Raw genomic sequence first — 17,945 nt, 5'->3', positions numbered from 1 at the left:
CAGAGGGGGTTGTGGAGGCAGAAACTCTCACATTTGAGTCACAATTAGATGAGCGCCTGAACTGCCAAGGCGCGGTGAGCAATGTGCCGTGTGCCAGAAAATGGGATTAGCAGAGGTGTGGATATGAGGGCCAGCTCAGACACGATGGGATAAAATCCCTTCCTTGGAGATGGGACCAGATCAAGATGCTCCACACGCTGACCGCCCTTGCTATTCTCAAGGCTGCGGATGTTTATTGTGGCTCCTCGTGTCCGAGCGATCTCCAGGTCTCGCTGTAGAGACCATCGCACAGAGGAGAGTGGACTGTAAGCTAAGAGTTGTCCCCAAGTGAAGGATCCTGAGGCACCGCCCCAAACCACTCTGATGGCCTGTTCAGTCTGAAGAAGGGTCTCGACTCGAAATGTCACCCATTCCTTCTCTCCAGAGATGCTGCCTCTCCCGCTGAGTTTCTACAGCTTTTTGTGTCTACCTTCAGTTTAAACCATCATCTGCAGTTCCTTCCTACACTGTTCTAATCAGCTGCAGGTAACATAGCAATATAAATCAATAATTACTAGGGCAATCAAAAGTTTTAAAATACATTTACTTAAATCTACATTTTAATTGATAGAAATTAATTTTTTAAAATATGTTAAAAAAACATCCTTCAGTTCATCCTGCATTCTCCTACTTCACCCATAGCTTGAGGATAACAGTGGAGCCAGTTGTGAAATGTATCTCTTCAGTCCAGGATGCCTGAACTCTGCCCTGAACCAGATGCTGAATCTACCACTGATCAAGAAAATAGACCTCCCCCCACCCCCACCCTCACCTCTATCAGTCTGAAGAAGGGATCTGACCCAAAACATCACCTATTGCTTCTCTCCAGAGATGCTGCCTGTACCGCTGAGTTACTCCAGCATTTTGTGTCTATGTTGGATATATACCATCACCTTCCACCACTGATCAAGAAGGTTCATGTGCTATGGTTTAACCTCCAGCTCGTGCATTCCTTGCACGCTGCAATGCACAAGTACAGAGATCAGGAGACACAAGGAAGCACAGATGATGGAATCTGGGGCCAAAAATGACCTGCTGCAGGAACTGAGCGAGTCAGGCAGCATCTGTGGAGGCATAGAAAGAGACGGTTGACGTTTTGTTTCGAGGCCCTTCAACAGAACCGAGAGTTCCTCCAGCAGCTCGTTTTTGTTTTGCGACATAATTCAGCAATGGGCTGATCCACACAAATCCCCTTGGAATGGCTGGCAGTGAGAAGCAGGATCCCACCCTTTGTATCTTGGTTGCTAAACATTCTACGCTCTGGGCTGACCTGTGTTCAGCCTGCAGTGTTCATTCTTCTGTTTGCTTTGTTGGCAATCTTCTAGTCAGGCTTTGCACAAAAAAATCTTGGCAGGTCTCCATCAACAGCTCCAGTCTTTTAAAACAGCATTTCAGCAAAACCTCAATAGCCTCTCACTGAACCTGCTGGCTTAATGCTTCTTTGCACTTTCTGGCTGGAACAGGATTTAAAAGCACAAAGGGGAGTCTACTGACCACTTTCATTGCTCTCCACTTCCTTAAGACACAGTTTTGTGCTAAAAAAGCAATTTCTGCTTCCACAGATACACTTAAGGCATTCTCTGCTGCAGAGCACTGCAGCTTTCCAATTTTATTCAGCGTGAATTGGCAGTGGTGAGACACCAAGTGAATCCATTCAGTTCTTGTTATGAAGTTTAAGTTGTTTTACCAGAAGGGAGAAGTGTCACGGGAGATTGTGAGCAATGGTAAGGAGTAAAGTCCAGAGGTTTTTTCTTAACTCCACCCTTCCCAGTCTAGGCCCGCCCTAGATATGGGTGATCATGTGATTGGAATAGGGTATTGGCAGTGTTCGGGGCAGGAGGATTCACATTACATGCACATTCTCAAAGGAGAGAGAAAGAGAGAGCAGTGTGTGTGTGTGAATTAAACCCAAGGACTACAGGGAAAGGAGTTTACTAAGCTGAAACCAGTGAGTTCTCTTTCAATCGTTTGATAGCTAATCTTATTGTTTTCTGTTATGTGTATAAATACTGTGCAGTGTGCTGGAAGTGTTTTGATGTGTTCAAGTTATATTTCAATGAATGGTGGAGAGGCTAATCAGAAAGCTTTTGCAGAAGTTATTCTTTATTCCTGCTTTGCTCAGCTGTAACCATGTTTACTTCCAGCCTTTACCTTTGTCCCTCCTTCCTTGTGCCTCTTTTACACTTACACTCTCTCAAACTTCCAACATTTTGCTTTCTTTTGAGTTTTTAAGATGTCCTTAGTTTTGTGATCTGTATTTTGTTGGGCTTACCGCAAAACTATGTTGTTCACTCATCACTTCCTATTCCTCAGTAATAGTCCTGTCAGCACACATCCAGAAGGAGACTGAAGTCAATTTGACAGATTTCATGAAATGGCTCAGAATGTTTTCACTTCTTGTAACTAAGAGGATCACCAAAGATGATATACCGATTAGCTTCATCGACTCAAAACTATGTTAACTAAACTCTTGTGCTGTAAAGGCCAACTATTTTGGTCCATGCTAATATAAATGAGTGAAATCCAAGAAGATTCACAGAATTAAACATAACTAGTAATAGTTTTTGTCTGATCACTTGAACAAAGAGGAATAACATCACTCTTTAATCATTTATAAATGTTTAGCCAAAAACAAAGTTTGGCTGGTGAAAATGAGCAGGATAAAGCATAATGTGAAATGGGTACAGGAGATCATTGTGAAGAAGGGCCTTGATCTGCACTTGTTATAGGATAAAATGTGGAATATAAAATATGTGGTTCTGATTACTCATGTCAAAATTCTGTGGCTGATCTGAATCTAATAATGAAGTGATCACAGTCTTTCTCTAAGCATACATTCCTAACGCTAGCTTTTTGATGATCCTTCCAACATGGTCAAAGGTGAAATTGTTTCAGCTTTTGATCGATTCTGGTTTTGTGATGCAAAGACTTCTTTTGTCCCAAGGTCCTACCTAAACACGTCACAAAAGAGCCTTTTTTTTTCAAAACTCTGCCTCGACTCATGGAAATGGAAATACCCCAGGATGCCGCTGAGATGCGTCAGGTGTGATCAGAGATATTGCAGTGTTGTATAGCATCATTCTACGGAAAAACTTCACAGGAGCTACTTGTTTTAATTTTCAAACAACATATCTGTGCCACCATTATCAATCCACAGAATTCTGTCTGGTGAACTCGTGTATCTGCAGCTGCACAACATTTTTATTACAATGAGTGGCATATGACTATGGTTAACAACATTTCTTAAAGAGACACTACAATTGTGCAAAATATTTAAGATCATTTTTCTAATCTCGGCATTCAACTTTTGCTAGCAGGAATTTGCCAGACATAATTTGTGCAGTCCTACCCCTTTAATGCAGATTTTATGAATTTACTTAAAAAAGGCATTACTAGATCTAACAAAGGATTATTAAAATATGACTTACATTTTCAAAGGTTTATTGGCTAAAAGATTCCTTGTGTTCTTTTAATGTATAAGTTTCGGACAAGTTTCGATCGCCTAGCTTGGGGTCGGAGAGGAATTTCCCGGATTTTTTCCCCCAAATTGGCCTGGGTTTTTAATCCGGTTTTTCGCCTCTCCCAGGAGATCACTCAGTTCTTTTGGGTGGGCGGTTGGAGCGGTTGGAGTAGCGGCCGGGCGATAGGTTTAGAAACCGAGCACGGGGCTTTGTTTGGGGAGTATGAGTGCCAGGGCAGTTTATTGTTCTGGGTGTCGGATGTGGGGAATCTGGGAGTCTGATAGTCTTCCAGACATCCACATCTGCGCCAGGTGCGACGAGATGGGGCTCCTAAGGGACCGTATTAGGAACCTGGAGCGGCAGATTGATGACCTCCGTCTGGTCAGGGAGAGTGAGGAGGTTATAGAGAGGAGTTATAAAGAGGTGGTCACTCCAAGACCACGGGAGGTAGACAAGTGGGTCACGGTTAGGGGGGTCAAGGAGCAGAGGCAGGGACTAGAGAGTACCCTAGTGGATGTATCCCTTGGTAATAAATACTCCTGTTTAAGTGTTGTTGGGGAGTACAGCCTACCTGGAGGCAGCGACGGCGCCCGGGCCTCTGGCACGGAGTCCGGCCCTGTTGCTCAGAAGGGTAGGGAAAGGAAGAAGAGAGCGATAGTAATAGGGGACTCTATAGTGAGGGGGTCAGATAGGCGATTCTGTGGACGCAGTCGGGAGACCCGGATGGTGGTTTGCCTCCCTGGTGCCGGTGTCCGGGATGTGTCTGAGCGTGTCCAGGATATCCTGAAAGGGGAGGGAGAGGAGCCAGAGGTCGTGGTACATATAGGTACCAACAATATAGGTAGGATAAGGGAAGAGGTCCTGAAAGGAGAATTTAGGGGGCTAGGAAGGGAGTTAAAAAAAAAGGACTTCCAAAGCAATAATCTCAGGCTTACTGCCTGTGCCACGCGATAGTGAGAATAGGAATGGAGTGAGGTGGAGGATAAATACGTGGCTGAGGGACTGGTGCAGGGAGCAGGGATTCAAGTTTCTGGATCATTGGGACCTCTTCTGGGGGAAGTATGACCTGTACAAAAAGGATGGGTTGCATCTGAACCTGAGGGGAACCAATATCCTGGCGGGGAGATTTGCTAAGGTAATTGCGGAGACTTTAAACTAGTACGGTTGGGGGGAGGGACTCAAACACAGATAGCTAATAGGCAGTGTGTGAGGCGGGAGGCAGAAAAGGGAAACACTCAGACCCAATATGTAGGAGAGAAAGAAGGGAAAATAAATAAACTGAGAATAAGAAATGATGGGTCCCTTAAATGTGTATATTTTAATGCTAGGAGCATTGTAAGAAAGGTGGATGAGCTTAGAGCCTGGATTGACATCTGGAAGTATGATGTTGTGGCGATCAGTGAAACATGGTTGCAGGAGGGTTGCGATTGGCAATTAAATATTCCAGGATTTCATTGTTTCAGATGTGATAGAATCAGAGGGGCAAGAGGTGGGGGTGTTGCATTGCTTGTCAGGGAGGATATCACAGCAGTGCTTTGGCAGGACAGACTAGAAGGCTCGATTAGGGAGGCTGTTTGGGTGGAACTCAGAAATGAGAAAGGTTTAGCAACACTTATAGGGGTGTATTATAGACCGCCAAATAGGAAACGAGAATTGGAAGAGCAAATATGTAAGGAGATAGCAGATATTAGTAGTAAGCACAGAGTGGTGATTGTGGGTGATTTCAATGTTCCGTACATAGACTGGGAATCACATTCTGTTAAAGGGCTGGATGGTTTGGAGTTTGTAAAATGTGTGCAGGATAGTTTTTTGCAGCAATACGTAGAGGTACCTACCAGAGAAGGGGCAGTGTTGGACCTCCTGTTGGGAAATGAGACGGGTCAGGTGACGGAGGTATGTGTTGAGGAGCACTTTGGGTCTAGTGATCACAATGCCATTAGTTTCAATATAATTATGGAGAAGGTCAAATCTGGACCAAGGGTTGAGATTTTGGATTGGAGAAAGGCTAATTTTGAGGAGATGAGAAAGGATTTAAAAGGAGTGAAATGGGACATTTTGTTTTATGAAAAGGATATAATAGAGAAATGGAGGATATTTAAAGGTGAAATTTTGAGAGTACAGAGTCTTTATGTCCCTGTTCGGTGGAAAGGAAAGAATAATAATTTGAAAGAGCCGTGGTTTTCCAGGGAAATTGGACACTTGGTTCGGAAAAAGAGGGAGATATACAATAAATATAAGCGGCAGGGAGTAAATGAGGTTCTTGAGGAATATAAAGAATGTAAAAGGAATCTTAAGAAGGAAATTAGAAAAGCGAAAAAAAGATATGAGGTTGCTTTGGCAAGTAATGTAAAAGTAAACCCCAAGGGGTTCTACAGATATGTCAATGGCAAAAGGATAGCGAGGGATAAAATTGGTCCATTAGAGAGTCAGAGTGGACAGCTATGTGCTGAGCCGGAAGAAATGGGGGAGATATTAAACAATTTCTTTTCTTCGGTATTCACCGAGGAGAAGGATATTGAATTATGTGAGGTAAGCGAAACAAGTAGAGTAGTGATGGAAATTATGAGGATTAAAGAAGAGGAGGTACGGACACTTTTGAAAAATATAAAAGTAGATAAGTCTCCAGGTCCTGATAGGATATTCCCTAGGACATTGAGGGAAGTTAGTGCAGAAATAGCAGGGGCTATGACGGAAATATTTCAAACGTCATTAGAAACGGGGATGGTGCCGGAAGATTGGCGCATTGCGCATGTTGTGCCTTTGTTTAAAAAAGGTTCTAAAAGTAAACCTAGCAATTATAGACCTGTTAGTTTGACGTCTGTGGTGGGAAAATTAATGGAAAAGATACTTAGGGACAATATATATAATTATATGGATAAACAAGGCCTGATTAGAAACAGTCAACATGGATTTGTGCCTGGAAGGTCATGTTTGACTAATCTTCTTGAATTTTTTGAAGAGGTTACCAGGGAAATTGATAGGGGCAAGGCTGTGGATGTTGTCTATATGGACTTTAGTAAGGCATTTGACAAGGTTCCACATGGTAGGTTGATTAAGAAGGTTAAATCGTTGGGTATTAATAGTGAGGTTGCAAGATGGATTCAACAATGGCTGAATGGGAGATACCAGAGGGTAATGGTTGACAACTGTATGTCAGGTTGGAGGCCAGTGTCTAGTGGAGTACCCCAAGGATCTGTGTTGGGTCCACTGTTGTTTGTCATTTACATTAATGATCTGGATGATGGTCTGGCAAATTGGATTAGTAAATATGCAGATGATACTAAGATAGGTGGTGTAGTTAATAATGAAGTAGAGTTTCAAAGTCTACAGAGAGACTTGGGCCTTTTGGAAGGGTGGGCTGAAAGATGGCAGATGGAGTTTAATGCTGATAAGTGTGAGGTGCTACATTTTGGTAGGACAAATTAAAATAGGACGTACAGGGTAAATGGTAGGGAATTGAGGAATGCAGTGGAACAGAGGGATCTGGGACTAACTGTGCATTGTTCCCTGAAGGTGGAATCTCATGTGGATAGGGTGGTGAAGAAGGCGTTTGGTATGCTTGCCTTTATAAATCAGAGCATCGAGTATAGAAGTTGGGATGTAATGTTAAAATTGTACAGGGCATTGGTGAGGCCGAATCTGGAGTATGGTGTGCAGTTCTGGTCGCCAAATTATAGGAAGGATGTCGACAAAATGGAGAGGGTACAGAGGAGATTTACAAGAATGTTGCCTGGGTTTCAGCACTTAAGCTACAGAGAGAGGTTGAACAGGTTGGGTCTTTATTCTTTGGAGCGTAGAAGGTTGAGGGGGGACTTGATAGAGGTTTTAAAATTTTTAAGAGGGACGGACAGAGTTGACGTGGGTAGGCTTTTCCCCTTGAGAGTGGGGAAGATTCCAACAAGGGGACATAACTTTAGAATTGAGGGACAAAAGTTTAGGGGTTGGGCTTCCGGTGGAAGTTGTGGAGGCAGGCTCGCTTTTATTATTTAAGAGTAAATTGGATAGGTATATGGATGAGAGGGGATTGGAGGGTTATGGTCTGAGAGCAGGTAGATGAGACTAGGTCAGAGAGAGTGGTCGGTGTGGACTGGTAGGGCCGAACGGGCCTGTTTCCGTGCTGTAGTTGTTATATGGTTATATGGTTATATGGTATTAACCTAATTTTGCCAGCAATTTATTTTATTGATGGCCTAACTTCGGAATCCTCCCATGGTCACTGCATGCTAGATTTAAATATGACACCCAGTTGGGTCAAATAAATGGACTGCAGTAAATATTTTTTCTTGGAATACTTCATTGCCTTAGTCAATGCTTATAAGCCACGGTCGGGCTGAGGGTTTAAAAAGCTGAAATTAAAAACCACTTTTATTGACTCCATGACATGACCGTAGGTTGTGTTGGCCGGGACAAAATGGTTGTTGAGAGGTATCGATCAGCCTCGCTGTATTTGATCTGGGAAGGAAATGGGAATCAGCCAAAGCTCCCTTCCTGAATAGCATCTGACATTGTGGCTGCTCTGTGTGTAAACTCTGTCTGCTTTGACCACCCATATTCTATTAAATCCAAGATAGACACAAAATACTGGAGTAACTCAGTGGGACAGGCAGCATCTCTGGAGAGAAAGAATGGGTGATGTTTCAAGTCGAGACTCTTCTTCAGACTATTAAATCCATGCTGGTAGGAGGTGCAGGCCTTCGCAAAAGTAGGGAGGTATCGTTGTATCGGTGAGTTGCATACGCCAAATGGCTCTGGGCCACAACAATATTTAACAGAGCAGTGGAAAGGAGTGGCGGTTGGCAGGGTGGGGCAAAGAGTGTAAGGATACTAATTATGGACAGGGTAGCAATAGTCTGTCGTATTTGTTTTGAATGAGGAATACTCCCACTCTGCTTCACAAATTTAAAGATCGTTTCTCATCTTTATGTTGGGCCCTTTTATGTTTGTGGACTGCATGGCCTGTTCAAAAGCCTTGTGAAAGTGCATCAGACTCCCATGCATAACATATTTTAACATATTTGGGATTTGAGGTGCTCACTTAAATCTGACAGGTGAAGGAAGAGCAGGTAGTAAGTCCTCACTGCGGTTATTCTATTTGCTGATTAATTTCTCCCAACTTTGCCACTTCATTCCCATTTTCACTCATCCCCTCTGCTCGGAGTTGTTGCCAGGGGCAGGGATTCAGATTTTTTGATCATTGGGATCTCTTCTGGGGCAGAGATGGCCTGTACAAGAGGGTTGGGTTGCACCTGAACTGGAGGGAAAACAATATTCTGGCAGGAAGGTTTGCAAGTTCTAACATGGGTGAGTTTAAACGAGATTGGCAGGGGAGGTGTAATCCAATGCAGGAGTGAGGCAGGTGAGAGGCAGGAATTTGGGATGGAAGGTGATTAAAGAAAGTTCAGTGGACTGGATTTGCAGGAGCACAGCAAGGAGTGAGGAAGGACTGTTTGATTGAATTTCATTTATTTTAGTGCGAGAGGCCTGAGAGGTAAAGCGGATGAACTCTGGGCATGGATAGTGACGTGACTCGTTCATTGTAGCCATTACTGAAACCTGGCTAAGAGCGGGACAGGACTGGCAACTTAATGTTTTAGGTGCTTCCTGCGAGCTAAAGGTGGGGATAAAAGGGGAGGGGTGGTTGCTTTATTGATTAAGGAGAACGTCATGGCAGTAGTCCGAGATGACATTACTGACCGTTGTCCAATGAGGCTACATGGGTGGAGTTGATGAATAAAAATAGGATGATCATCTTGTTGGGAGTGTACTACTGGTTCCCAAATAGTCAACAGGAATTAGAACAACAAATTTGCCAGGCGATTGCTGGCAGTTATAAGACTAATAAGATGGTCTTAGTAGGGGATTTAAACTTTCCCAATGTAAACTGCGACTATCATAGTGTCAAGGGCTTAGACGAGGCTGAATTAATTTGTCAAATGTGTCCAGGAAAGTTTTCTTGGGCAATATGTAGAGGGCCCCACAAGGGAGGGTGAATAGCTTGATCAACTCTTGGGAATCATCAAAGGCTAGTGACTGAAGTGTCCGTGGGTGGGCCTTTAAGGACCAGCAGCCACTGTTCTATTAGCTTTAAAGTAGCTATGGATGAAGAAGGGCAGGTCCACTGGTTAAAATTTCTGAACGAGGGCAAGGCCGACTTTTATGGTATTAGACAGGAACTTGCTCAAGGAGTAGTTTGATTGAGGGCAAAGGAACATCCAGAAGGTGGGATACTATTAAAAGTGTGATGACAAGAGTCCAGGGCATGCATATTCCAATTTGAGTGAAGGACAAGGCAGGTGGGAGTAAGGAAGCTCAAATGATGAGAGAAATTAAGGCTCTGGTCAGGAAAAAGAAGGAGGCATGGAACAGGTATAGGCAGCTGGGATCAAGTGTATCAATGGAGGAGTTTCAGGAACTGAGGAGCATACTAACAAATGAAATTAAGAGGGTGAGAAGAGGGCAGGAAATTGCTCTGGCAGATAATATTAAGGAAAATCCAAAGAGATGTTATGTACATTATGGGAAAGAGAGTAAATAGAGAGAGAATAGTGCCCGTTGGAAACCAAAGTGATTGTCTCTGCGTGGAGCTGCAGGAGATGGGCAAGAGTATTTGTTCTCTGTTTTTATCGTGTAGAAAGGCATGAAGACTGGGGAACTTGGGACAGTTAATGGGGATGTCTTGAGGACATTCTGTATTGGGGTTAAGGAGGTGGATGAATCTCTCAGGCTGGATCAGATATATTGCAATGTCCCATTAATCTGATCGTGTTTTTGAAGAAGTAAACAAAAAGGTTGACGAGGGCAAAGCCATAGGCATTGTCTTTATGGACTTCAACAAGGCATTTGATAAGGTTCTGCATGGTAAGCTGCTCTGGAAGGTTAGATTGCATGGTATCCAAGGTGAGTTAGCCGACTGGATAGAGAATTGGCTTCATGGAAGGATGCAGAGGTGAAAAGGTTGTTTTTCAGACTGGAGGCCTGTGAGTAGTGGTGTGCCTCAGGGTACGGTGCTGGGCCTATTGCTGTTTGTGGTATATATCAAGGATTTAGATGAGAATGTACAAAGAATGATTAGTACGTTTGCAGATGACACTAAAGTGGGTGGTATTGTAGATAGCAAAGATGGTTATTGAAAATTAAAGCAGGTTCTTGATCAGTTGGGTAAGTGGGGTGAGAAATGGTTAATGGGGTTTAATTCAGATAAGTGCGAGGTGTTGCGTTTTGGGAAGTCAAACCAGGGCTGGACCTTCTCAATGAATGGCAGGGCCCTGGACAGTGTTGTAGAGCAGAGGGATCTAGGAGTGCAGATACATGGTACCCTGAAAGTGGTGTCACAGATAGATGGAGTGGTCCAGAAGGCTTTTGGTGCATTGGCTTTCATCAATCAGGGTATTGAGTAGAGAAGTGAGATGTTATATTAGAGTTATGAGACATTGGTGAGGTCTCATTTGGAGTATTATGTTCAGTTTTGGTCACGCTGCTGTGGAAGGATGTCATTAAACTGAAGAGAGTGCAGAGATGATTTACGAGGATTTTGCCAGGATTTCACGACCTGAGCAATAACTCAACGTTGGGCAGGCTAGGAAGCCATGGAGTGTGGAATTGGCTGAGTGATGATCTTGGGGAGGTGAATAAGATCTTGAGAGACATAATAGGGTGAATACAGTCTTTTGCTAGGAGTAGGGGAATCAAGAACCAGAGGACACAGATTTAAGATGGAAGGATAACGAATTAACAGGAATCTGAGGGGCAACCTTTTCACACAGAGGGTGGTGGGTATATGGAACGATCTGCTAGAGGAGGTAGTTGGGACAGGTCTATAACATTTAAATCTGGATGGGTACATGGATAGGACAGATTTAGAGAGGTACAGGCCAAATGGTGGCAGCTTGGACAAGCATGGATGGGACATCTTGGTCGGCATAGGCAAATTGGGCCGAAGGGCCTGTTTCTGTGCTGTATGACACTATCACTCTGACGCCAGGCAAGCATGAGCTAAAGGTTAAACCATAGTTCATGAATCATCGAACCACAGATGCGGGTTTACAAAAGAAGACACAGAGTGCTGGAGTAACTCAGTGGGTCAGGTAGCATCTCCGGAGGACATGGACGGACAATGGACCTGCTCCCCAGCTGCCCTCGAGCTGGGTCCACTGACTGCATCGATCCTCACTCCTCCTCTGCCACCGACCGACCGACCTGGCTTACGGACTCGGCTGAATTTGGCGGTGCCCCCGTCAGCTTCCAGGTGGCGGTGCCAAAGCTGCCTACTCCAAATGCTTCCCTTAAAACCCACCCCCACTGCTTTTCCACTCCCCTTCCCCACCACAATCAGTCTGAACAAGTGTCTCAACCCATTAGGTCGCCTTTCCTTGTCTGCCAGAGATGCTGCCTGACCTGCTGAGTGACTCCAGAACTTTGTGTTTTTGTTTTGTGTAACAAACAAGGATGGCATCTAAGTGTGAGCCCAAATGGTGTAAGAAGAGGTCCCATTTAACATGCATTTCTCTCACTTGTTACTTCCCCCAAGCTTTCCCCTTTGCCATGACATGCGTGTGAAGATTAGCATGAGTTGCTGCACACGTGTGAATGCTGATATCCAAGTCAGTGAATGGCTGACTGCCAGAGTTGTGAGACTGCTGAAAGTAAGAAATGATGGGTAACACATAAAGTTCTGGAGTAACTCAGTGGGTCAGGCAGTATCTATGGGAGGAATGGATAGGTGTGTTTCAGGTCAGGACCCTTCCACAGATGCTGCCTGACCCGCAGAGTTACTCCAGCACTTTGTGTTTCCAGCCTCTGCAGTTCCCAATATCTTTATTAAAAAAATAGGCACTGGCTCAGTAAATCAGATCTTGACCATTCTATTGAAGTGTTACATCATCAGGATCAACATCCCTGCATCTATCTTTGGACCCTTGGATATATCGCTACATTGATGGAATATTTCTACTGTTCAGCAATAGCGAAGAAAATCATTTTCATTAAAAATGCACTGATAATCAGAATGAGTTTCTCAATGTAATATCATACCTGAGGAACATTTCATTTTTGACTGATGGGAATAGTCAAGGCCGAGTGTGGCATGTCTTTCTGAAGGAATCTGGATGAATAATGCAGAGCTGTCACTAAAATAACAATCATTGAATATGATTTTATGTAGGTTTGTGTGGTTTCAAGAAAACTATGTAATTTGCTTTATTTCATTTTGTTCCAAAATTAGATATAATCTCACATAAGATTTCTTTTTTTTAACATGCTGATGATACATTGTAAGTCTTAGGATTATTTTGATCTTGGTTCATGTTTTAATTGATAATTAGCTCTTTAGAAGGCAATAATAAAAGGTGACTTAAGGACTTGATCAGTTGCCAGAAAGATGCGCCTAAATCCTTCACTGACAAAGAATTCAATGTTACAAAAGAAAATACATTTATTTTGCACATCAGTTTAATTGTTTCACCACTCTGGGGTGTTAGGCACCATGGCTCAGAGTTCAAGACCCTTCCCTAACCTACTTTACTCCTTACCTATCTCTTGTCCTTTAAGAAGTTTCCAAAAACTGGACATAATGTTCCCTGTGTGGCATGATGGCAAATTTGTGCTCCTCCATTTATTATATCATGGATGCAATATGTATGCAAAGCATGTTGTTGTTGCTACATTGCAGATCGGAGTAATTCCAGCATTTTCAATATGTAAAACTCAAAGTTGTATTGCATACTAATATAATATTGCTCTTGTATCCACAATGTTTACTGGGAATCATGCTTGAAAGTTGTGTGATTCCTGATTTGTAGATTTTACAGGTGCAAACGTGTGCTCTGATGTGCGTTCTGGGAATTATAAGGTTAATGACATGAGAGTCAGTAGGACTAGATTATTGGCAAATGTTGTTTAACATAGCAAGGCACTAGGAGAAAGTGCAATCAATACAAGGACAGATTAATGCCTGCTTGATACTTTTTGCTGAGTGGCACGGTTTACATTTTGAGCACAAGCATTTTCAAACATGTCTGCCTTCAATAAATGAAAATGACGCTGGAGAAAAGCACAAGACTAAAAGACTGGACTAAAAATCACACAGTAAGTGCACAGTGGGGTACAGACCCTCCAAATCCCACAGCAGCTTGAGTCAGAGGCATTTAAGAATGTAATGTTGCTACTCTTCATCTAAGTGAAAGACTGGAATTATTTCTCACATTATTATCCATTTTGGGGAGGGAAGGTGTGGTTGGGCAATCATTATTTTTTCTCATGTTAACATTCTAGACAGCAGACAGCAGATTTTTAGTCCACCTTGAAGGTGCCCAGAAAAGCCTAGAGATACAGTTACATTGATCCAGTTTAGAATTGGTTTCAGTCCTGTGTTAAGCTTCATGCTTGTGAGTGGGAAAGGGTTTGGTTGATCCAGTGTTTTGCTGCAGCCATACCAAACCATTTAAAGAAGAGTCCAAAGTCTAATTCATTCTTTCCCGCATGAAAATATCAGAGGTGTGCCAATGGAGCAGGGGTGGGAGAGATCAGTTTGAATGTTAGCACAGCCTTGATCTTTCACCCCTGAATGCAGTGATGGTTACTTTTCCTCTCAGCTGAGCAGTGTGCCAGATCTGTCTCCCAAGAGTCCTTGTTTCTCTGAGTAAATTTCTCCTGCAGCTGGTTTCGAGTAAAGCCACATGGAGTAGGATATGTGTTGTGCAACAGGAACCAACCTTGCACAACACAAGGTGATCTGACAAAGTTTTACACATTTTCTAAGAAAAGGCCTGTTTGGAAGACATTTGATAGTAGCATGCTTAATGTATTTCAATAAATATAGTGGGAAGGCAATTTTAAGTGTACAACTGTTATCAAGCTGTAATTTCTTGAGATCAGGTTACAGCGTTAAATGTCATCCAGTTACAACACTCGGAGCTAGCTAGGTGCACCCAACTCTACCAGCTACTAATATTACGCAAGGAACACGCCCTGTACAAAGCAACCTTGTCTTAAACACTAAAAACAAACCTGCCCTGCAAATGTACATGACCACACCCAAAAAATAAAAATATCGTAATACATTGCCAGCCCTGAAATTTTAATGTACACTCTTTACTCTGCATAGAAATATCTGGATGGGAAGAATTTCAAATACCAATGTTTTGGAGATATTTGAAATAGTAGATACCAAATCCCCCTCATTGCAAAAAAAATCCAAATAAAATCGTAGACAGAAAACAATTCAGAAACCCATAGAGTCATACAGTATAGAAACAAGCCCTTTGGCCCAACTTGCTCACACTGCCCAACATGCCCATCTACATTAGTCCCACTCTAAACCTGTCCCTCTAAACTTGTCCTATCCATGTACCCTGTCTAATTGCTTCTTAAACCCAGTGATGATAATACATTGACAAATAATAGCTTAAAGAACAAATGGGAAAGGAAATAAATGTATCGATTAAGTTGGTAGGTAATGCTAGGTGACCCACTGAAAACTTTGATGTGCATCAGCTAGGGATACGGCTTAAGTAGAGCAATCTAGAGTATTGTAGGACTAGTATTCCTGCCATTTGCTGCTTGTTTACAAACTCGGTGAGCATTATACATTTTAAAAGGTACTCCTAAATTGACAAAAAAAATCATATTTACATCGACTAGTTCCCTCTAGAGGTCAAATCCAAAACAAGCGTGAAGGTGACCACGGATAAACACAAAAGCTGCGACTTCATTCAGATTAATCCAGAGCAGAACGAGCATTTGGACCTTCCAAGAACATTTCATCCATTTTATACCCTGGTCTACTTTGAACTGATTTACGTTGAAGATATGGCATTGCTTTAAAGAAAGAAAACACTAGGTTGATATTTGTTGGTTGTGTTAGTTTGCCTGCGCTGTGTTTTGAGCATATCATTTTGGAGTGTGTGTTAGATATTTTACTGCTGTCACCAGCAATAAGGGCGTGGCTGGGCAGATTGGCAGCAGCTGAGGGATGTGGCTAGAAGCTATAAAGTTGATCTGGTGGGGGATGTGCCTGCATTCCCTGGCAGTCCGGGTAAGATCTTTGTTCACCACTTTGTTTTCTGGCATTGTAAATGGATCATATCAAATTCAGGTGGTCCAAACCCAAAAATTAATTGAAAAATGACATAAATCATTCGTGAACTCTTCGCAGTTTCCATTGATCTGTTGAAAGTGTTAACTTTGTATCTGTCATGAATTACTGCAGTAAACCTTGCGGCAAAGGAGGGAGCCAATTCACAATTATGTATGTGTGTTAGTGTTAATGTCAAAGGATCTAATGTGATGGAGTGCTGTCCATGTTGATTATCAGCATTTAACATACTCTCATATTTGTGTTTTGGTAAATTTCCTGCACAGAATCAGTGACCACACAGATTCAGATTAATTAATGTCATGTACACCAGGGTGTAATACAATTCCATGTTCACATGAAACTCGTGGAGTAAACAGTGCACATACAGTAATGATAAATACAACAATAAATGCAAAACAGCAGAATGGAATTATGGTGCAAGATTGTAAGGTAACCCAAAATAGTGCAAGAAAAAAATTAAGTACAATGAGGAAATAACTGAGGCGACGTTAAGAGTAATTGGCAGCACCTCTGGGAAGGGGGTGTGAGATAACAGTGAGAAAGAAGCTGCTCGTCTGGGCTTTTAAGCTCCTGCATCTTCTCTCAAGAGGTTGAAGAGAAAAAAGAGAATGGTTAGGGTGATGGGCATCCTTGATGATACTGTCAGCCTCCCTAAACGGCAATGTTTTCACTCAGAAGATTGTGGGAATATGGCGCGAGCTGTCAGAGGATGTAGAAATAGAGATCTGCTAATGTTGGTCTGAAAAAGGACCTCAACCCGAAACATCAACTACCCATGTTTTCCAGAGATGTTGTAATATCAAAGAAGGGTCTCGACCCGAAACATCACCCATCCCTTCTCTCCCGAGATACTGCCTGACCCGTTAAGTTACTCCAGCATTTTGTGTCTATCTCCAGAGATGCTGCCTGACCTGCTGAACTACTCCAGCTCATTGAGTTATTTTGTGCCAGAGTATGTACTAGGGGCAGGTAAATAACAGCATTTAAAAGACACTTGCACAGGTACATGGTTAGGAAAGGTTTAGAGGGACATGGGCCAAATGTGGGCAAATGGGAGTAGCTTAGACCTTGGTCTGCACGGATGAGTTGGGCTGAAGGACCTGTTTCTGTGCTCTATGATACTATGACCATGAAAATGGAATGGATGGAAGAAAGTGACAAGCCTGTGATGGAGAACGATGTGTTCACCACTTTGTTTTCAAGCGGCTAAGAACAAAGCACTTCAGCAAAATTTCATTGGCCATATAGTGCATGGGGATGTCGTGAAAAGGTCATAAAGAGTGCTATACAAATGCAGGTTCTCCTCAAAAAGTCTGATTTGCTTCACAGTGTAGAAGCAGAGATATCAGATATTTGCCAACACATCGGAAGAACTTTTGACTTTAAATATCTGTAGCCCAAAGACTTTAACTGACATCTCTGTAGAAAAGAGAAGCTGAATACTGGGAATTTCATAGCTCTTATAAATAATTTCAATAAATACCTGATTGTTTTCTGCATCCCTAAATTCATGCCAGAGCTGCTTACTGGCACCAGAAAGCAAAATAATTTTTACCTCATGAAAAAAGGGATTCATTCACTCCCAGGAACTGGAGACAAGGTTTGACTGAAATGAATCAACTTAAAGAAAATTTGTTTTCCTGAATAGATGCATTTTCCCATTAGGTATCATGTGTGCAAACAGCAGCAAACTCAAGAAACAGGTTATAGCTGAATTTCTAATTTAAAAGAATCGTTCTCCTTTCTAAAGCGCATTCGTTGATGTCAGTGTACAAATGGCAAACTGCCAACGATCATTTCCTCAACTCCGTGACCCAGCCTGGCCCAGCTGCCCATGTAAATAAGACTGTTTAGAATGTAGAAATGCCTCTCCCTGGTTTCACTCCACCTCAGCCAGCCAGCGCAGTTTCCTGCTCTTTGTTTCAAGGCTGAGCTTTGCGTCATGCATTCCAAGTGCTATTTCAATGTTCTTTCCTGTTTAGGTTGTTTTCTACTAGAGGAGTTGCAGCCCTGTCCCAGCCCTAACCCAGCCCCTGTCTCCTCCCTTCCCCCCAGAGCCATTATCTGTTGACACATTCTGTACTGATGGTCACTGCTCCCTGGTTGTCTCCAGTCAGGAAATCTTGAAGCCACTTGCCAGATAACATTCTGAAAATTGATTTGAACTACTTGATCGAGCAGCACTTTGCAATTCCTTTCTTTCTGACTGCGAGTTGAGATGAATAAATTGGTGTAAGTTAGTCTTGTGCCTGTGAAGAATTGGTGGAGTGGTATAGATATCTTTTACATTTTAAGTAACTATTTCTGTTGTTTTACAATTAAAATTGTAACAATTTCTTGCTTCTTTTGAC

The 17,945-nt window shown here is 42.6% G+C and overlaps 1 protein-coding gene across 7 annotated transcripts in view; it reads left to right on the top strand.

The window, feature by feature from the left end:
- Nucleotides 1–1,875: 1,875 nt before the first annotated feature.
- The window catches only part of LOC144593813 (Krueppel-like factor 3), a 93,918-nt gene continuing 77,848 nt past the window's right edge, over nt 1,876–17,945 (top strand). For 3 of the 7 annotated variants that reach the window (XM_078399959.1, XM_078399980.1, XM_078399934.1), the window contains exon 1: nt 1,876–1,987. The gene's annotated coding sequence lies outside the window, so the exon portion shown is untranslated. Of the gene's footprint in view, nt 1,988–15,520; nt 15,532–17,651; nt 17,827–17,945 lie in introns of those variants that run through there. The other 4 variants (XM_078399939.1, XM_078399945.1, XM_078399973.1 and 1 more) reach the window with 3 other exon arrangements.

Source organism: Rhinoraja longicauda, chromosome 1 (genome assembly GCF_053455715.1).
Source record: "Rhinoraja longicauda isolate Sanriku21f chromosome 1, sRhiLon1.1, whole genome shotgun sequence".
NCBI classification, from domain to species: Eukaryota; Metazoa; Chordata; class Chondrichthyes; order Rajiformes; family Arhynchobatidae; genus Rhinoraja; species Rhinoraja longicauda.
The sequence above is the reverse complement of the archived record's forward strand: the minus strand, read 5'-3'. Positions and strand labels throughout refer to the sequence as shown.